The sequence below is a fragment of the Lepidochelys kempii genome, chromosome 4, assembly GCF_965140265.1.
Source record: "Lepidochelys kempii isolate rLepKem1 chromosome 4, rLepKem1.hap2, whole genome shotgun sequence".
Taxonomy (NCBI): Eukaryota; Metazoa; Chordata; order Testudines; family Cheloniidae; genus Lepidochelys; species Lepidochelys kempii.
In genome coordinates, this window is record NC_133259.1 from 113,913,531 (window position 1) to 113,931,358 (window position 17,828).

The window sequence follows — 17,828 nt, forward strand, 5'->3', positions numbered from 1 at the left end:
GTGTTTAGCAGCAGCAGGTTTTTTTAAAGGGCTAGTTTCAGTAAGTATTTGGAAATAAGAAGAAAGGCTAAGTAAAATATTTCCATCTTTTACAGGATGACAAAATACTTGCTGTTTGAAACATACCTTATCATAGTTCTGTGCTTTTCTTCAGCCACAGTGATATTTTTTTTCAATCTCTTTCATCCAGTGCCAAATAGCCAGACTTGGATTCACTGCAGCAATTCCAAATCAGAAGATTAGGCTATAATATAGATATAAGTACGTAGTGTGTATCTTAATTGTCAGTTTTGAATACCTGTGTTGTCAGAGGACTAGAGGAGCAGGATTCATACCACATATACTTGGGGATTTGTTTCCCTAATAGAAGCAGCTTTAATTTTTTCTAACCTTTTGTGTTCTGAGTGTAAAAATCGTGCTTGTATTTTTGCAGCTGGTTACTGCTATTCAGCACCAGGGTACTCTCTGGAAAAATGCTAAGGAAATGTCCCTAGTTGGCACTTCTGACATTTTCATTTAACCAACATGGTGGTTAAATTTTGTTATATTTATGTTCCTGTGGGATTATTTCAGGGGTGGGCAAGCTGCGGCCTGGGGGCCGCATCTGGCCCTTCAGACATTTTAATCTGGCCCTCGAGCTCCCTCCAGGGAGCAGGATCCAGGGCTTGTCCCGCTCCAGCACTCCAGTTGGGGAGTGGGCTCAGAGGCTTGCCCCACTCTGCATGTGCTGTGGCTCTGCGTGGCTCCTGGAAGCAGCGGCATGTCCCCACTCTGGCTCCTACACGTAGGGGCAGTGAAGGGGCTCCGCACAAAATGCCCCCACCCGAAGTGCTGCCCCCACAGCTCCCATTGGCCAGGAACCACAGCCAGCGGGAGCTGCAGGGGTGGCATCTATGGATGGGGCAGTGTTCAGATCTGCCTGGCTGCGCCTCTGTATAGGAGACAGAAGGGGGACATGCCGCTGCTTCCGGGAGCTGCTTGAGGTAAGCGCTGCCCAGAGCCTGCACCCCTGACCCCCACCTATGCCCCAACCCCCTGCCCCAACCTTGATCTTCCTCCTGCCCCCTGAACCCCTTGGTACCAGCCCACAGCACCCTCCTGCACTGCAAACCCTGATCCCCAGTCCTACCCCAGAGCCCGTACCCCCAGCCAGAGCCCTCCCCTGCCCCACACCCCAAATCCTTGCCCCAGCCCGGAGCCGTTTCCCGCACACCAAACTCATTTCTGGACCCACCACAGAGCCCACACCCCCAGCCGGAGCCCTCACCCCCTTCCGCACCCCAACCCCCAATTTTGAGAGCATTCATGGCCTGCCATACAATTTCCATAGCCAGATGTGGCCCTTGGGCCAAAAAGTTTGTTCACCCCTGGGTTATTTGATTTGATCTTGAGATAACTGGTGAGTCTGTTTATTCGTGTGTGTCCTTTTAAAATGTTATCAAGGACATCCATAGTACAGCTACACTGTAAAAAAAGATGCACAAACCTGCATCAACTGCGTCAAGTTTGTGCTATAGGGTTAAAAAGAGCAGTGTAGACATTTGGGCTTGATCTGCAGTCTGGTCTCTGAAACAACAGTGTGGGGGACAGTCTTGGAATCCAGGCTACAGCCGAAGCCCAAATGTCTACATTGCTATTTTTAGTCCTGTAGTGTGAGTCGGGGTCAGCTGAGTTGTGTGTGTGTGTGTGTGTGTGTGTGTGTATATACATATATATATATAAAATTTTGCCGTGTAGACATACCCCCAACACACTTTCATTGTAGTGTCCTAACAATGTAAATAAAAACATACATATCAATCACCATTTTAAATTTTTTGCCAATGATCAGTTACATAAATCTGCTAAGTAGGCTTTAATAAGAGAAGCTGTTCCAAATGTTTATTTGCGTTTTTTAAAAAAGATTTTTAAAAAGGAGATAAATATTAACAAATTATCAGTCTTGATACCAACATTCACCTTAGTGAAAAACAAAACACGACTCTGTATGGATGCTGGAGTCTGCCAAGGTGGAACCATTGGCAGTTTGATGGCCTCAGTATTCTAATTGTATTTTATTTGTTTACCTGAGCATCAGTTTTATTCAATGTTATCTACTACTCACAACATTGAATAAAATGTTGTCTTCTGTATATTTTTTCCACTGAGCATCCTATTACTGATGTATTGGGGGAAAGGAGCTTTTTGGATTAAAAATAATATAGGCTCCAATTCAGCAAAACATGTAAGCACGTAGGATAAAACGTTTCAAAAGCACCTAAGTGACTTAGGAACCTAAGTCTCATTTTCAAAAAAAGTGATAGTCAGTTAGCAGTTAGGTCCTCCATGCCCACATCCTCAAAAGTATTAAGATCCCGAATTCCCATGTAGGTAGACACCTGAATACATTTGAGGATGTGGGCCTACGGGCCTATGTGGCCCATCAGTGAGTGTGTATTAGAGAAAATATGAGTTATGAGATATGAGCCCCGAGCTACAGAATCTTGGCTCTTTAGCTCAAGCTATAGCATCCAGTGCTTTTAGCTCTGAAGGTCCCTGATTCAGTCTTTAGTGGGTTAGCCAAGATGGAAGCCATCATACCTACCTCATTTTTGAAAAAGAGACTTCAGTGCATTTGAGAATTTTACCTATGATTAACTTTAAGCATGTCCCATTGACTTTAACTCCACTGATTTCAGTTTTGCTTCATCAGAGTCATAATGCCTGTGACCGATGCTTCTGCTGACCAGAACGCTTGTACTAAGCTACAGTGTTTGAAAAAAGATTTTATCAGAAAAGGAAATGAGCAACACAATGCTCGCTAAACCACAATATAACAAAATGACCTTGTGATTTCTAAGCCACTAAAGTTTTAATCACACTTCTACACGCACCATGTGTAACATTTTTAACCACAGTTCAGGACCTAAGCTAGTTATTTTACTAGTGTCTTAATAATGAAATTAGTTAACAACTGCCGTGGTAAACACTTATACTGAACATAATTTTGAGTTATGGAGTAGGATAAGCGGCACTGAGATATGAAACAGGATCCTTTGGTCACATCTTGCACTATTGTTCAGCTGTGAAGTTTAAAACAGACATTTCCCCTGCAGAAATAATGGCCTAGTGTTTCTTTTGAGACAGTGTTTCTATCAAGGAACCTGATCATGCAGGCATTACTCACATGAGTAATTCTCATCCCATGATTAGTCTCATTGATTTTTTGGGAGTGTAACTACATAATGCACTGGTTCCACATCCTAAATGTGTTCCTTGGTCCACTTCTTTCCTGCTGACCTACTTTTGTGTCATTGTTACCTTGTGCTCATGCTACCTGTTAGGTGTATCTGTCTGTTTTCTCTTGTCCTTTATTTAGATTGTAAGCTCCTTGGGACAGGAATTGCTTTTTTTATGTATTTATGCCTAGTACATTGGGGCCCTGGTCTATGAATGGGGCCCCTCATTGCTGCTGCACTATAAATAATAAATACAATAATAATAATTAATAATGTTCAACCAACCCAAACGTGCCAGTGAACATTTTGGACCAGACTGTGAAATGTACCATCTCTTGTGAATAAAGATTACTCACAGGAATAATTGTTGCATTATCCATGGAAATTAGCAATCTAATGAAAAAGCAAATGCCCAGTATTGGACTCATTTAAAGTGCTGAAGTTGGATGTGATAATATTGAATGGGATACTACCAGTTGTTCTGTGTGTCACTGTTCACACGTGGGACAAATTTATGGAGAGTGAGGAGCTAGGAGAAAGGTCAAGAAATGAAAATGAATCTCTTTAACTCTTTTTAGGCTGGGAATTGATCCTGTTATTGCTTAGAACCAGATTCTGATATTCTCACTCAGGGTAAATTGCACCTTACCCCTCATGTAGTGCCATTGAAGTCAATGGAACTGTGTGAAGTAAGTTACCCCTGAATTTGAGTAAGTGTACCAAAATATGGCCCTTAGTATCACGATTCTTGGCAAATTTCTGATTTTGGAATAGAAACTTTTATGTATCCATTTCATCATGAATTAATCATAATCTATTATAATAGAATCCATCGTGCTGAATTCAGCTGGCATTAGTGTAAATGTCAGATGTATTTCTGTAGGTGTTTCATTGCATTTTGTCAGCAATTAAACATTAGTCAATGGACACTTAAAATTAATGCTACCCTACATTTCCTCTTCCTTAATATCTTTGAACCATAAATAATGTGACTTGAATCATGAATTGAAATGGGCATGATGGTACTTTGTGTCAATGAAGGGCACTGTCACAAATATGGAATTAAGATTTCTGAACATGCTCTAGCTAGAGAATGAATATCATTGATGGCAAACGCTGGAAAATGCTACCATTAACTTAAAGGCCACATACTCCCTTCTGCAACAAAGGTGAATGGGTGCTAAATGGCATGGAGAACTCCCTATCATGCAGAAGGAGGGAGCAGTGCCTCTGTTGCACGAATCAGAGACCACAGCAAAACCCTACATAAGAAAGCTGCATTGTTTGGCTCTGTGGATCTGGAGTGAGCAAGCCAGAAATTGAGCTAGGGAAAACTGCTCACAGGGGAATTGTCACCCTTGAAATCTATGGAGATCATGAAGTGAGTTAGTTGTAAGACCCTCTTCCTGCAAATACGTGAGTGCATGATTAACTTTAAGCATGGGAGTAGTCTTTAGAAATTAAGCTGGCAGGAGTTTGCAGGATTGAGTCATAGATCAGTATTATTTTACCTGGGTTTCCCTGCCTTCTAGAAGAAACCCCACTCCAAAGGGTCTCAGGAGCAACTGCAAGTGGAAAGGGCATGGCAGGGAAGCAGAGCTATGTTGCCATGAAGGGAGTGATCAGGACAAGAGCTTCATGTGTATGCCCTTCTGTTCAGCAAGTGTCCCACTGTCCATAAGAACAGCCATACCACGTCAAACCAATGGTCCATCTAGCCCTGTGTCCTGATAGTGGCCAGTGCCAGCTGCTTCAGAGGGAATGAACAAAACAGGTCAATTCTGAGTGATCCATCCCATTTCCCAATCACAGTTTCTGGCATGGAGTTCATGCCTGGATAGTCATAGGTTTTGGTAGCTTAATTCGCTTTCCCTTCCACAAGAAGTTAATGCATCCCCACTCTAACGGAATGATGTCACTGGAAGTTGGAATTCAAAGTTTCCTGTCACCAGTGGGTTTTTCTCCCCCTTTCTTTTTGCATAGGGAACAATTTGGTTCTAAATTGTTAAAAACAAGAACCGGCAAAAGTCAAATCCACCCATTAGAGGGAAAGACATGGGGTGGGGGGGGAAGAAATGTCATTCAGCTATACATATAGTTTTCCAGATTTGAAAAACTTCTAAGATACATGGGCCTAATTTTGCTCCCATTGAAGCTTGTTTCCAACATATTACTATTTTCTAATTAAGTTATTTTCTACTGAATCAGAGTCAACAGGAAAACTATAGTAGAACGACCAACAGATCTGAAAAACAGGAAGCTAACTTTGCCAATGAATAGGTAAGTAAATTTATTATTTTTAAAGCCCTGATAAATAATTATAAGAATTTCATTATTGATGTATAGCTGCTTCAAACATTGGCCAGCTAAAGGTCAGATGAATCCAGTGTGGTTTGAAGAGAGCTCACTAAACAGGAAACCACTCAGCTTCATTTTTTGTTCAGTAGCTGCTACAAGAGATAAGACAAAAAAGAGCAGAAGCTACAGGACAGCTCTAAGTACAGGGGGGAGTTTGGAGCCAAAAGTTTAGAGCTGATATTTTGCTAACCCTCCGCATTTCCTAGAGAAGCTGCTCAGATAGTAGGGTGATGGGGTGTGTGTAAATTTATTCCTAATCCTGGTTACATCTAAATTCAAAAACATAGTTATTTTCCTGTTTTTTAATAGTTGGTAGGTGCTCACATACTACAATGATGGATCCATATAAGTACTGGGACAGTAAGATCTGAAATACAAAGGGGTGAGGCGGATGAGGGTGACAGACAGAGCCATCATTCCAACAGTGAAGGGAGAGATCTGTGCATATGAATCCTCTGTGCTCACATCTTGGTGGTTCATCGGGGCGCATGTTTAGACACTGGATCAGATCAGATTCAGAAGGCAGAGTGCCATCTACTGAATCACCAATACAGGAGTTATACTATTTACCTACAATGCTTAATTAATTCATATTTGTAAAATGCTTTGAGATTCTTGCATAGGAAAGATGGGTCCTATGTAACTGCAACATATTACTGGCAATACAACCAAGACCCAAGAGGCCCCAAAATCATCAATTTTCCCACAGTTACCAAAAACGTTTTCTCACTTAAATGATTAGCAGTTCCCTCATTCTGTTATGCTAATCCTTCAATGAGGTTTTGATAAACTTTGATATTTTGGTGACTGCATTTGTTCTCTTTTACTTCTTTAGATCTTGGCCAAACATGAATGCAGCAAGTAAGCTAGAGTTAAACCACAGAGGTAAAAAACTGTGTTACCATTTATACCATGTTTCTTCTCAATAACATTTTTCATTCTGTTTTCTTTTTACTATTCTTATTACCCTTGGTGTCAGCAATAGTTTGGGATAGTTTGGGATATGCAAAGAATATAGAATCAGAACCCAGGTGTGTTGATCTATTGTAAGAAATATACACAACTCAGGTATCAATGAATGAATGAGGCCAAAAACTACCAGCACACAAGAAGAATACTGATTTTGTGGCCTCATGCATTAAAAAGTTCTACATCACACGGAATAAGTTACCCTGCTGCATATAAAATGGAGATTTAAAACAACAAACATTGAATTGTTAATGAAATGGTTCATTGTTTCTAAAAACCATGGGAGGGAAGAATGTACAAAGCTTTTTTTTTAAAGTGCCTTTTTATCTATATCTATCTTGCCCCATTTAGGCCAAGTTTCATGGGCACAGGTGTCTGTACCATCAGATCTGATTTAAATTATCAAAACACTTGATCTCTTTTAAAACAATCGGGTGATTGACCTTTTGCAAAAAAAATCCATTTTAATTTAGAAAAAAAAATTAAACTTCTCCTATTTATAAGGCCCTGATCCGAATTATAAGGTGCTCTCTAGCCCTCATTCAGTAAAGCATTTAAGTACATGTTTAACATTAAGCATGTACTTAAGTCGCATTGACTTCATGGGTAAAATTTTGGCCCCACTGTAATCAGTGGCGAAAATTCCCACTGACATCCATGGGCCCAGGATTTCACCCCAAGACTTCAATGGAACATGCTTAATGAAAAGAATGTACATCAGTGCTTTGTGAAATCAAGGGCTCTATTAACCAAACACGTGTGCTGGATGTAAAGCCGGTACCCTACATTTATTGTACAACACGTGCATCTTGCCACGTGTTACACATTCACACATAAAGGACGTTTGCTAAAATGTGTACATCCACCACCCCCTTACTTTTTACTTTAAAATAGCATCAAAGTGCTTTTTTAATAGAGGATGTTACAGGGTGTATAAACCCTGCACTAGGTCTGAAGGGGTTAAAGAGCAACTCTGGGCCCAGCTGCCCATGCCCAGCTGCAGCTGCAGAGCATGCTCCAGATGGAGGTGGAGCTTAAAAGGAATCCAGACAGCTCTGAAGGGGGCTGACAAGGCAGGGAGAAAGGTCTACCCTGGGAGTTCCTAGGAAGGGATGCTGTAGAAGCTTCTCTGGGAAAAGAGGAGCTTTCCTGCTGGGCTCAGACAGGCTAAAGGTGTAGGTAGTGTATTTTTTTCATTATCTTTTGCTACAGACTGCAAAGCTTGGACCATAGGGAAGAGGGTAGGAAGTGGCCCACGGCAGGCAGCCTTAAGGTGCTTTTAGGTAGACCTTGGTAACTGTCACAGGGCCTGGGTTCCCCTATTAAGAAGGAACTAACCCCTTGGTTCCCCGTATTAAGAAGGAAGGGACCCCCTAACCACTAGGTGATGTTTCCAGTCAGCACCAATAGGAAGTAGGTTTTGTGGTGAAAAGAACCAACTCAGATAAAATAAAACCAACCTGTCTGGTGGTTTCAGTGACGTGTTCTCTTTCGATTCACTTCTAAGTGAACAAGTGGCCACATCACAGCAAAACCTCCCTACAGCTGGCACTTACTGGCAGCTTCCTGCTTCCTCCCCGTAGTCTTGGAAGAGAGGCCAGCCTATTCTCCTGCTCATCCCTTGAATTGAACCCACATAATTTTTGAGGATCCTGCATGTCCTCACTAAGGCCTAAAACAGAGATGCCTAAATACATGAGATGGGCATTTTTCATGATATTTCCAGACAAACTAGAAACTGCCTAAGAGAATCTTACCCTTGAAAAATTGTCAACCCAATTTTGTATATCAAAGGGGTTTGGAGAGATTGGCTAAGCATCTGCAGGTTGGGCTGTTTATTAAAACACAACTTCCTGTCTGATGTCAGTATTAGAAACATAATGAAATCACTGACCTTTCTAAGATCTTCTTGCATTGAAGTCCATGGGTGCAGATTCAGACCCTGTGAACTCCTATTTTAATTAGTATGACCACAGAATCAAAGTTTTCCCTGTTGTCTCATTTAAAATAAAAAGGCAATTTTGATACTTGGTACTAATGTGCAATATGGTAACCCGTGGCACTTTGGTAAATGTAAGGGAGCTGTGAAGATGTTTTGACTTTGAATAAGGGGTCACCAACCTGAAAATGCTGAGAAATGCCAAGTCTACACCAGGTCTTCAGTTTCCAATGAAAATAACAGTGGTAAGAAGAGGTCAATTAGATTGTAGACTCTTTGGCACAAAGACTGTCTCCTACATGCATTTGTACAACACCAGCACAATGGGGCCCTGATCTGACTGAGACCTGAGGGTATAAGCACATTACAAATAATAAATAAATGAACACCATCCTGAAAAGTGTTCGTGCCCTCAATTGCCATGCACCTTCCAGATGGTGCTCGGTGGTTTGGAAGATCAGGCCCCAATACACATTGTGCTGATTATGTTACATTACTGTATATAAGATTCGTCACCACTATAGAAAAGGTATTGAATTGAAAGTCCATCATGATACAAGAGGAAGATTTTCCGCCCTGTACTGGCTGATTTGCACTACTCAGTCAGCAGAAAGGAGCTGGACAGATAACTTAACCAGAAAACTGAGGGTTCTCCTTGCGTAAAGGGAATCCCTAGATAGAACAGCACCAGCGCTGTGCCTCTATGTGATCATTCTCACCACCCATGGTCAGAAGAGGTGTTCCGAGAAGAAAGGAGGCATGACTGGGATGCCTCTGAGCTCCAGTGATCCCAGGCTCATAGACTCATGGACATTAAAGGCCAGAAGGGACCATCACGATCATCTAGTTGGACCTCCTCCACATTAGAGGTCACAGAACCTCACCCACTTTACTATCAGAATGGCTTGGGTCTCTGGGCATACACGTATAAATTTAAGTTATTGATGTCTTTATGATGCTCTAATTTATGCTGGGAATGAGGCTACCTCTGCCTTGTCCTGTTCCAAATTCCATTTGGTAATACTAGAGAATGTGGCCAATAATATTGATCTGTGTGACTCATTTTCCTGTCATGTTGAGGGTGTTTAACTTGGAACTCAAGGAATAGAGAGTCATTTTTATAACTTGAAATAGAAAATGAAAGAATGAAACTTTAGAGCACTGGTTTGTTTTCATCATTATGTTTGTAGGGCCTGATTCTCCTCTCACTTACACTGGTGTAAATCAGGAGTAACTTCAGTGAAGTCAATAGAGCTATAGTAGTAAACTGGTGTAAGTGAGTGGAGAGTCAGGCCCATAGTTTGCAGGAGTCTGTTTCTCCTCCCCCACGGATGACTGTATAAACATAGATAACAGTAGTACAGGTACAGTACAAATGAACATTTAATGCCATCTGCTGGGCCATGCAACATTGTGCAATATTTTGTTGCTGGAATCATGTATTGAATCTAACTTACAGAAGAACAATGATGCATAAAAGGGTGTGTTTCTTTTGTTTTTTGGTCAGGGTCAGTTAGAATGTCCAAAGGATCTACATAACACAATACATATTGTGACAGACCCAGACAAGTGGACGTACAGGAGTCTGGTCGAAGGCAAATATACTGGCCACTGGATGAATAGTTTTCTGTTCCCTGAGTGACCAGAACAGGAGCTGCACTAGGGCAACCAGGAACCTGCTAGAACCAATTAAGACAGGCAAGCTAATTAAGACACCTGGAGCCAATTAAGAACATACTAGAATCAATTATGGCAGGCCGACTAATCAGGACACCTGGTTTAGAAAGGACCACCCATCAGTTAGTGGGGGGGGTGCAAGGAGTGAGAAGGTGTACTGCTGGAGGACTGAGAAGTACAAGAATAACCAGGCTTCAGGAGGAAGATCCTGCATTGAGGATAAAGAAGGTGCTGGGGGGGAGGCCATGGGAAAGTAGCCCAGGGAGTTGTAGCTGTCATGCAGCTGATACAGGAGATATAGACAGCTGCTATCCACAGGCCCCTGGGCTGGAACCCGGTGTAGAGTGTGGGCCCAGGTTCCCCCCAGTCCCCCAACTCCTGATCGGACACAGGAGGAGTTGACCTGGTCTGTGAGCAACACTAGGTGGGACAATAGAGACTGTGGAGATTGTTCTCCATTTCCCCTATGCTGGCCAGTGATGAGGTTAGCTGAGTGAATGGCAGGTTTGAGCCTCTAGCAGAAATGGCCAAAATAAGGGCTGCTGTGAATCAAAATGAAACATTTTGATTGCCCAGAACCAAACAAATTGGGGTTCTTTTCAGTTCATGAATAGTTGAGATTTCAACTTTTTGTCCAGATTTGAGACAGGAAGAAATTGAGCTCCCAAAAATATCCATGGGACAGGAAAACCATTTTCTTCTAAGCTCTAACTGTGAGGTGCTCAGATGCTATGGTCATGGGAACCATAAAACTACTTACAATATTTTTATTTATTTATTATTTAGGCACCTAGCTTTAGGCACCCATTTGAGAAAAACTTGGCCTTCATAGCCTCTGTGCAGATGAAATAAGGGTGGGTCTGAGGTTCCATAAGACTCTTTCCTTACTAATGTATCTACTCAGGGGCAGCTGGCATTTTTCACTATGTGAGCTATGTGAATATTTTCAGTATATTATACAGTTAACTAAGTTCTGTTCCCTTTAATAAAATGCTAAATAATATCACTCTTCTATATAGAATATATAATATTTGCTGTAATCTTTCTGACCACTTTATTTAGAAGGCAAGAGCAGAAATATTCCTGGAAAAACATCTAATTTTGTAAGTATTTTTTTCCCTTCCTTTCTAAAATTTTACTTTACTTTCACTTAGACTTGAAATTTAAGATTGTCACCTGCTGTAATGCTGTTGTGGGAAGACCATCCTTTCTGCCTGAGCATCTGGAATGTAGAGTGGGATTTTGAAAAGTGCTTAGTTTTGGCCTAACTCTGCTCCTATTGGAATCAATGAAAGCTTTAAATTGACTTCAGTGGGAGCAGGATTAGACCAATGCTTGTTTTAGAAAATACCAAGAATATGGTTCATTTTCTGTATATAGCTGTGTTCTATTTTGAACTTCAGTAACATTGTATTTAGAATAATCATTCAGTATCAAATCTACAAAAGTATAAGATGCATCTGTTCTCCAATGTGCAATTTTGTATTCAAATAAACATGGAAAATGGTTATTTCCAGATAGGCTTGGAACTTCTGAAGCTGGGTTACAGGAGCAGACTACTCAGCCAATTACTTATCTATGGCCTGATTCTGTTTTACCTGTGTATCTCAAAAATCACTCTGAAATCAATAGAAGTTGGTGTAAACAAGAATGGCAAGACCATGTGCTATAAATTGGACAATTAGTATCCAAGTAGTGCCAACAGAAGATCTGGGCAAATAAAAACATTGCAGTGAACTTTCATTCAAATTTGAAAGCTGATTGCAATTCTACCATATAGTAATATTCACCGCCCTGCCTTGTTTGCTTGGAAACAGAAGATTTGCTAGTGCAAGCACTCAGGACTCAAATATTTGAATAGTTATTAACCAAAAGTGACTTCTCAATGTTAGATTTTTATTTTACAATTTGTGATGACTGAGTAATTACATAAATCACTGATGTTCAGATTCACAGAGTCCAAGGACAGAAATACCCTCCGTGACAATATTAGTTCTATTCCCTAGCTGCTTGATTTATGTAACTGAACAGCATAGCACAAATGACACATTGAAAATATTACAGTGAAATGTACAATTTTTAAAATGTGCTTTGCTGGTTAAGGTACACTCTATGTAACATTTTCAAAAGTAAGTGACTTAGGAACCAGATTACTATTTCCAAAGTGACTTAGGCACTTAGGGGAGACTTTTCAAAGGCACAAATGATACTCAGCAAAAGTTGATGGAAATTAGACTCCTAACTGCTATTTGAAAATCTCCCTCTTAGGAGCCTGAGTCCCACTAACTTTTAAATTAAAGTCACTTTTAAGTTTGTATGCAGCCTTAGTTAAATTCTAAACTGCAAACAGAAACTCTGCTGCACCAGTGTACTCTGTGCAACCTTTCATCTTCATCCCTTCAACAGTTGAACAAAACTCCCAGTTCACAGTCTGCAGGCATGAAATGGCAGGAGTCAGCCCAACTCCATCAATGGTCGCTGAAGCCATGCACCTGAGCCATTCGAGTGAATGCAACTCCATTGACTTTGGCCAAGCCTGAAGTGAGCCCTGTGTTACCTGAATTTCCTTTCTTTTGCTTAGGATAAACATTTTGCAAAAGTGGGTGAGGATGAATCAGAACATTCACGTGATGTACCTGATGAAGAACAGTATCCCTATGATACTGTAAAAACTTCCAGCTTGGAGGCAATGCATGCTTTGACAATTTTGCCTGCCAAACCTATACAAGAATCTGAGTATGCAGGTAATTGACTTCTGTGCTAAAACAGAACGGGGTCCTTGGGTTAAATGGGGAAAGCAAGGACCAGATTGTGCTCAGTTTGGTCATTTTTAAAAATATTTAGACCAAGTGCTCCACTGGGTGAAAGATATAGAAAGAAAAATGTGATTGCCATGATAATCAATTGCATATGAATGAATGTAACATTATTTTAAGGGCACCTACCACATCCTTCAGGAATGGGCATTTTGTTTTTAAATAAATTTTCCCAAGGATTGTTTGTAGGAAAATTCTGTATTTTAATCAAGCCAGTGATTTGTTTTACAGAAGGCCCTATTCAAGTCTCATTTTATTTTAGTGCTTACCTATAATATAATGACACAAGCCGCTGTCAAATTTGGGGTAAAGAAAGGTGGCCCCTACAGGCTATGCTAGTCAGCCCTAATAACTACTTTCTAGAAATTTTAAACTCCTGCAAAAAAAAAAAAAAAGAGCCATAGGCAGAAATCTCAAATATGTACATAAAATGCACCCAACAATAGCAAATAAATTAAATTTAAAAAAACTAAAATCAATTCTACAGCAGCAAATGGGAGAGGTTTGTATAAAGTAGGGGCCTGATTCAGTTCCCACTGAAGCCAAAGTTTTTTCCATTGTTTTCAATGGGATTTACATTGGACCCTAATCAAATTACTGAGCTCATTTTTTCCTTAGATTCCTCAGCGTGTATGAACACAGTATGGGTTCAACTCAGGGTAGACTATGCTGAGTTCTAAACTTATTTCCAGGCTTTATTTGGAAACTTGAAGTAGCAGCACTCAAATGCTTGATTAAATCTTTTCTCCCCCCCTGCTTGCCAATGGGAACATTTCTGTTAGGAACCCTCTGGAAGCATCCTCTGGTGCTTATCTAAGAGCACCCTAGAGTACAGTTACTGCCTGGGGAAAACAATGCAAATTTTGACTGATGGATCCAAAGAAAAGCACATTAAACAAATAGACAGCCATTTTTAGTTCAGTTATGACCTGTAGCTGCCACATTCCAGAAAAGAATCTGAAAATACATTTCAGAAAGACAGACTTTTGTGTTCATGCCCCATTCTGCAATCTTTTATGGGAAATAAAAATACACATTTGAAGTTAATGACTCAGAAAATGTACTGACTTGGAAAAACATGCTCATGTACATGGATGTGTATCAACATGTAGGCACATTTTAGATAAGCATAAATGTGTACTAGAAACAAATATAGGTATTGGAAAGACTTCCTGTTATACCTTCTGAATAAATGATAGCGAACAAGAATATAGGGTGCAGGGAACAGTGTTGGACAGCAGTTTAGGCAGGAAATTTCTAAAAAAATGACTAGTCGGGAGAGGGTTTCTAACCATCTTTTATGATTGTTGTTGCTCTATTGCAGAGGTTTTTGAGAAAATAGGCCAAGTTGCCCCCTCCTGAGGGGTAACGGAGTGGGACTTGACAAAGACATCCTGGTAGAATTCCTCCCAAATGGCAGAAGATGGAGCTTGCCCTCTTTTCCCAAAAGAATTGGCTTATAAACTCCACAGCTCTCTCAGCCCAGGCCTCCTGCAAATCCTATCCTCGAGGCTTTTTTCAATCAATATCAGCTCTGGGCCAGAGAGGCAACACAATAACTCCATGGCAGTGGAGTTGGGCTTGCAGGGACTCCTCTGGCCACTGTTATGTAGCCCAGGGAGCCCCCACTTTCAGGGGGAATTCCCCAATGTGGAGTTTGCACAATAGAAAAGATATAGTCTGGGGATTTATCACCTTTCCCAGATAATTTCTGGGGAGCTACAGGGGAATTATGTGCATCCTCCACAACCCTGATCACACCCAACTTGGATTGCCTATTCCCTGCTTAATACTGCCCCTCTCACCCTACATATATCCCCAATGGAAATTCCTCTGTAGAGCCCTAGAAAATGGGGTGTAGAGCCACAGAAGATAGCTGACACCCTTCTTCAATATAAGGGGTCAGATCCATACCTGGAGGAGCCACTTCCATGTGCCGAAATCATGTGAGTATGGTTGGGACTAATTGCATGAGTAAGATGAGCAGGGAAAGCTGAAGGGTTTGCACATCCTTTATTGTTTCTGAACCAGCCACTAATATCTACGTTGTTGGATCCTCCCATGTCCTTTGCTGACGTTTCAAATGACTGTTCCACTGAATTCAGTGAAATGCCTTAGACGTAGCTTACACATTTGGCAGCTTTAAAGGTGCTGCCAAATATACTTGGGGGCACTCAGCCACCATGAAGTGGCTAACAAACAAACACTATTCCACAGCTGTAAGTGGTACACTACAAGTGATGTTCTGGAATGATTAGGTGGTAGTGCTTTATAAATGAATGACTTGACAAAGATTGAATTGAACTTGTCAAAGTACACTAACATTAAATTACTTATGTACTGTTCATAGAATCATAGAAGATTAGAGTTGGAAGAGACCTCAGAAGGTCATCTAGTCCAACCCCCTGCTCAAAGCAGGACCAACACCAACTAAATCATCCCAGCCAGGGCTCTGTCAAGCCGGGCCTTAAAAACCTCTAAGGACGGAGATTCCATCACCTCCCTAGATAACCCATTCCAGTGCTTCACCACCCTCCTAGTGAAATAGTTTTTCCTAATATCCAACCTAGACCTTCCCCACTGCAACTTGAATCCCCCACTTGCTTCTTGTTCTGTCATCTGCCACCACTGAGAACAACTTAACTCCATCCTCTTTGGAACCCCCCTTCAGGTAGTTGAAGGCTGCAATCAAATCCCGCCTAATGCTGATTTTTAAAAAGGGCTCCAGAGGCAATCCTAGCACTTAAAAGCCAGTGACCCTAACTTCAGTACCAGCAAAATTGGTAGAAACTATAATAAAGAATTGAATTGTCACACACCTAGATAAATGTGATTTGTTAGGTAAGAACCAACATGGCTTTTGTAAAGGGAAATCATGCTTCACCATTCTATTAACAATAACACAAAATGTGGAAATAGCAGAATGCTAATTGACTTTTTTTTTCAATTTTCACCAAAAAGTTTAGTAGCAATTGAACATCTAACTTAATGAATGCCAATGAAAATGAGGTAGGATTAGAGGCTAAAATAGGGAAAGAACAAGTTAAAAATTACATAGACAACTTAGATGTTTGCAAGTCAGCAGTGCTTAATGAAATACATCCAAGAATACTCAAAGAGCTGACTAAGGAGATATCTGAACCAATAGCGATTATCTTATAAAAGTCATGGAAGACAGGTGAGATTCCAGAAAACTGGAAAAGAGCAAATATAGTGCCAATCTAAAAAAAGGGGAATAAGGACAACCCAGGGAATTACAGACCAGTCAGCTTAACTTCTGTACCTGGAAAGATAATGCAGCAAATAAATAAGCAATCAATTTGCAAACATCTAGAAGATAATAAGGTGATAAGTAACAGTCAGCATGGATTTGTCAAGAACAAATCATGTTAAACTAACCTGAGAGCTTTCTTTGACAGGGTAACAAGCCTTGTGGATAGGGGGAAGTGGTAGATATGGTATATCTTGACTTTAGTAAAGCTTTTGATAGTGTCTCGCATGACCTTCTCATAAATAAACTAGGGAAATACAACCTAGATGGAGCTACTACAAGGTGGGTGCATAACTGGTTGGAAAACTGTTCCCAGAGAGTAGTTATCAGTGGTTCACAGTCATGCTGGAATGGCATAGCGAGTGGGGTCCCACAAGGATCAGTTCTGGGTCCAGTCCTATTCAATGTCTTCATCAATGCTATAAATAATGGCTTAGAGAGTACACTTATAAAGTTTGCGGATGATATGAAGTTGGGCAGGGCTGTAAGTGCTTTGGAGGATAGGATTAAAATTCAAAATGATCTGGACAAACTGGAGAAATGGTCTGATGTAAATGGGATGAAATTCAATAAGGACAAATGCAAAGTAGGAAGGAACAAACATACAAAATGGGAAATGACTGCCTAGGAAGGAGTACTGTGAAAAGGGATCTGGGGGCCATAATGGATAACAAGTTAAATATGAGTCAACAGTGTAACAATGTTATCATTCTGGAATGATGTTCACTTTTTTGGTATTAGCAGGAGTGTTGTAAGCAAGACATAAGTAGTAATTCTTCTGCTCTACTCCACGTTGATTAGGCCTCAATTGGAGTACTTGTGTCCAGTTCTGGGAGCCACATTTCAGGAATATGTAGACAAATTGGAGAGAGTCCAGAGAAGAGCAACAAAAATCATAAAGCTCTAGAAAATATGACCTAGGAGGGAAGATTGAAATTTTTTTTTTTTGGTCTGAAGAAGAGAAGACTAAGAGGGGACATGATAACAGTTTTCACATACATAAAAGGTTGTTACAAGGAGGAGGGAGAAAAATTGTACTCCTTAACCTCGGAGGATAGGACAAGAAGCAGTGATCTTAAATTGCTGCAAGGGCAGATTAGGTTGGACATTAGGATAAACCTCCTAACAATCAGGGTGATTAAGCACTGGAATAAATTGCCTAGGGAGGTTGTGGAATCTCCATCACTGAAGATTTTTAAGAGCAGGTTAGACAAACACCTTTCAGGGATGGTCTAGATCAGTGGTTCTCAAACTGTGGGTTGGGACCGCTCAGGGCATCGTGAAGTTATTACATGGGGGGGGGGTCGCGAGCTGTCAGGCTCCACCCTAAACCCCACTTTGCCTCCAGCATTTATAATGGTATTAAATATATTAAGTGTTTTTAATTTGGGGGGGGTCACACTCAGAGGCTTGCTGTGTGAAAGGGGTCACCAGTACAAAAGTTTGAGAACCATTGGTCTAGATAATACTTAGTCCTGCCTTGAGTGCAGGGGACCTGACTAGAAGACCTCTCAAGGTCCCTTCCAGTCCTACGATTCTATAATTCCATTATTAGGATTATTTGAGGGAGTCACCTAGCG

At 40.9% G+C, this 17,828-nt stretch overlaps 1 protein-coding gene across 5 annotated transcripts in view; it reads right to left on the reverse strand.

The window, feature by feature from the left end:
- Nucleotides 1-17,828, reverse strand: part of ZNF518B (zinc finger protein 518B) — a 154,696-nt gene that overhangs the window by 75,057 nt on the left and 61,811 nt on the right. For 4 of the 5 annotated variants that reach the window (XR_012158720.1, XR_012158716.1, XR_012158721.1 and 1 more), the window contains exon 2: nucleotides 127-215. The exons of the other annotated variant lie outside the window; for it this stretch is intronic. The gene's annotated coding sequence lies outside the window, so the exon portion shown is untranslated. The remainder of the gene's footprint in view (nucleotides 1-126; nucleotides 216-17,828) is intronic. 5 annotated transcript variants of the gene reach the window in all.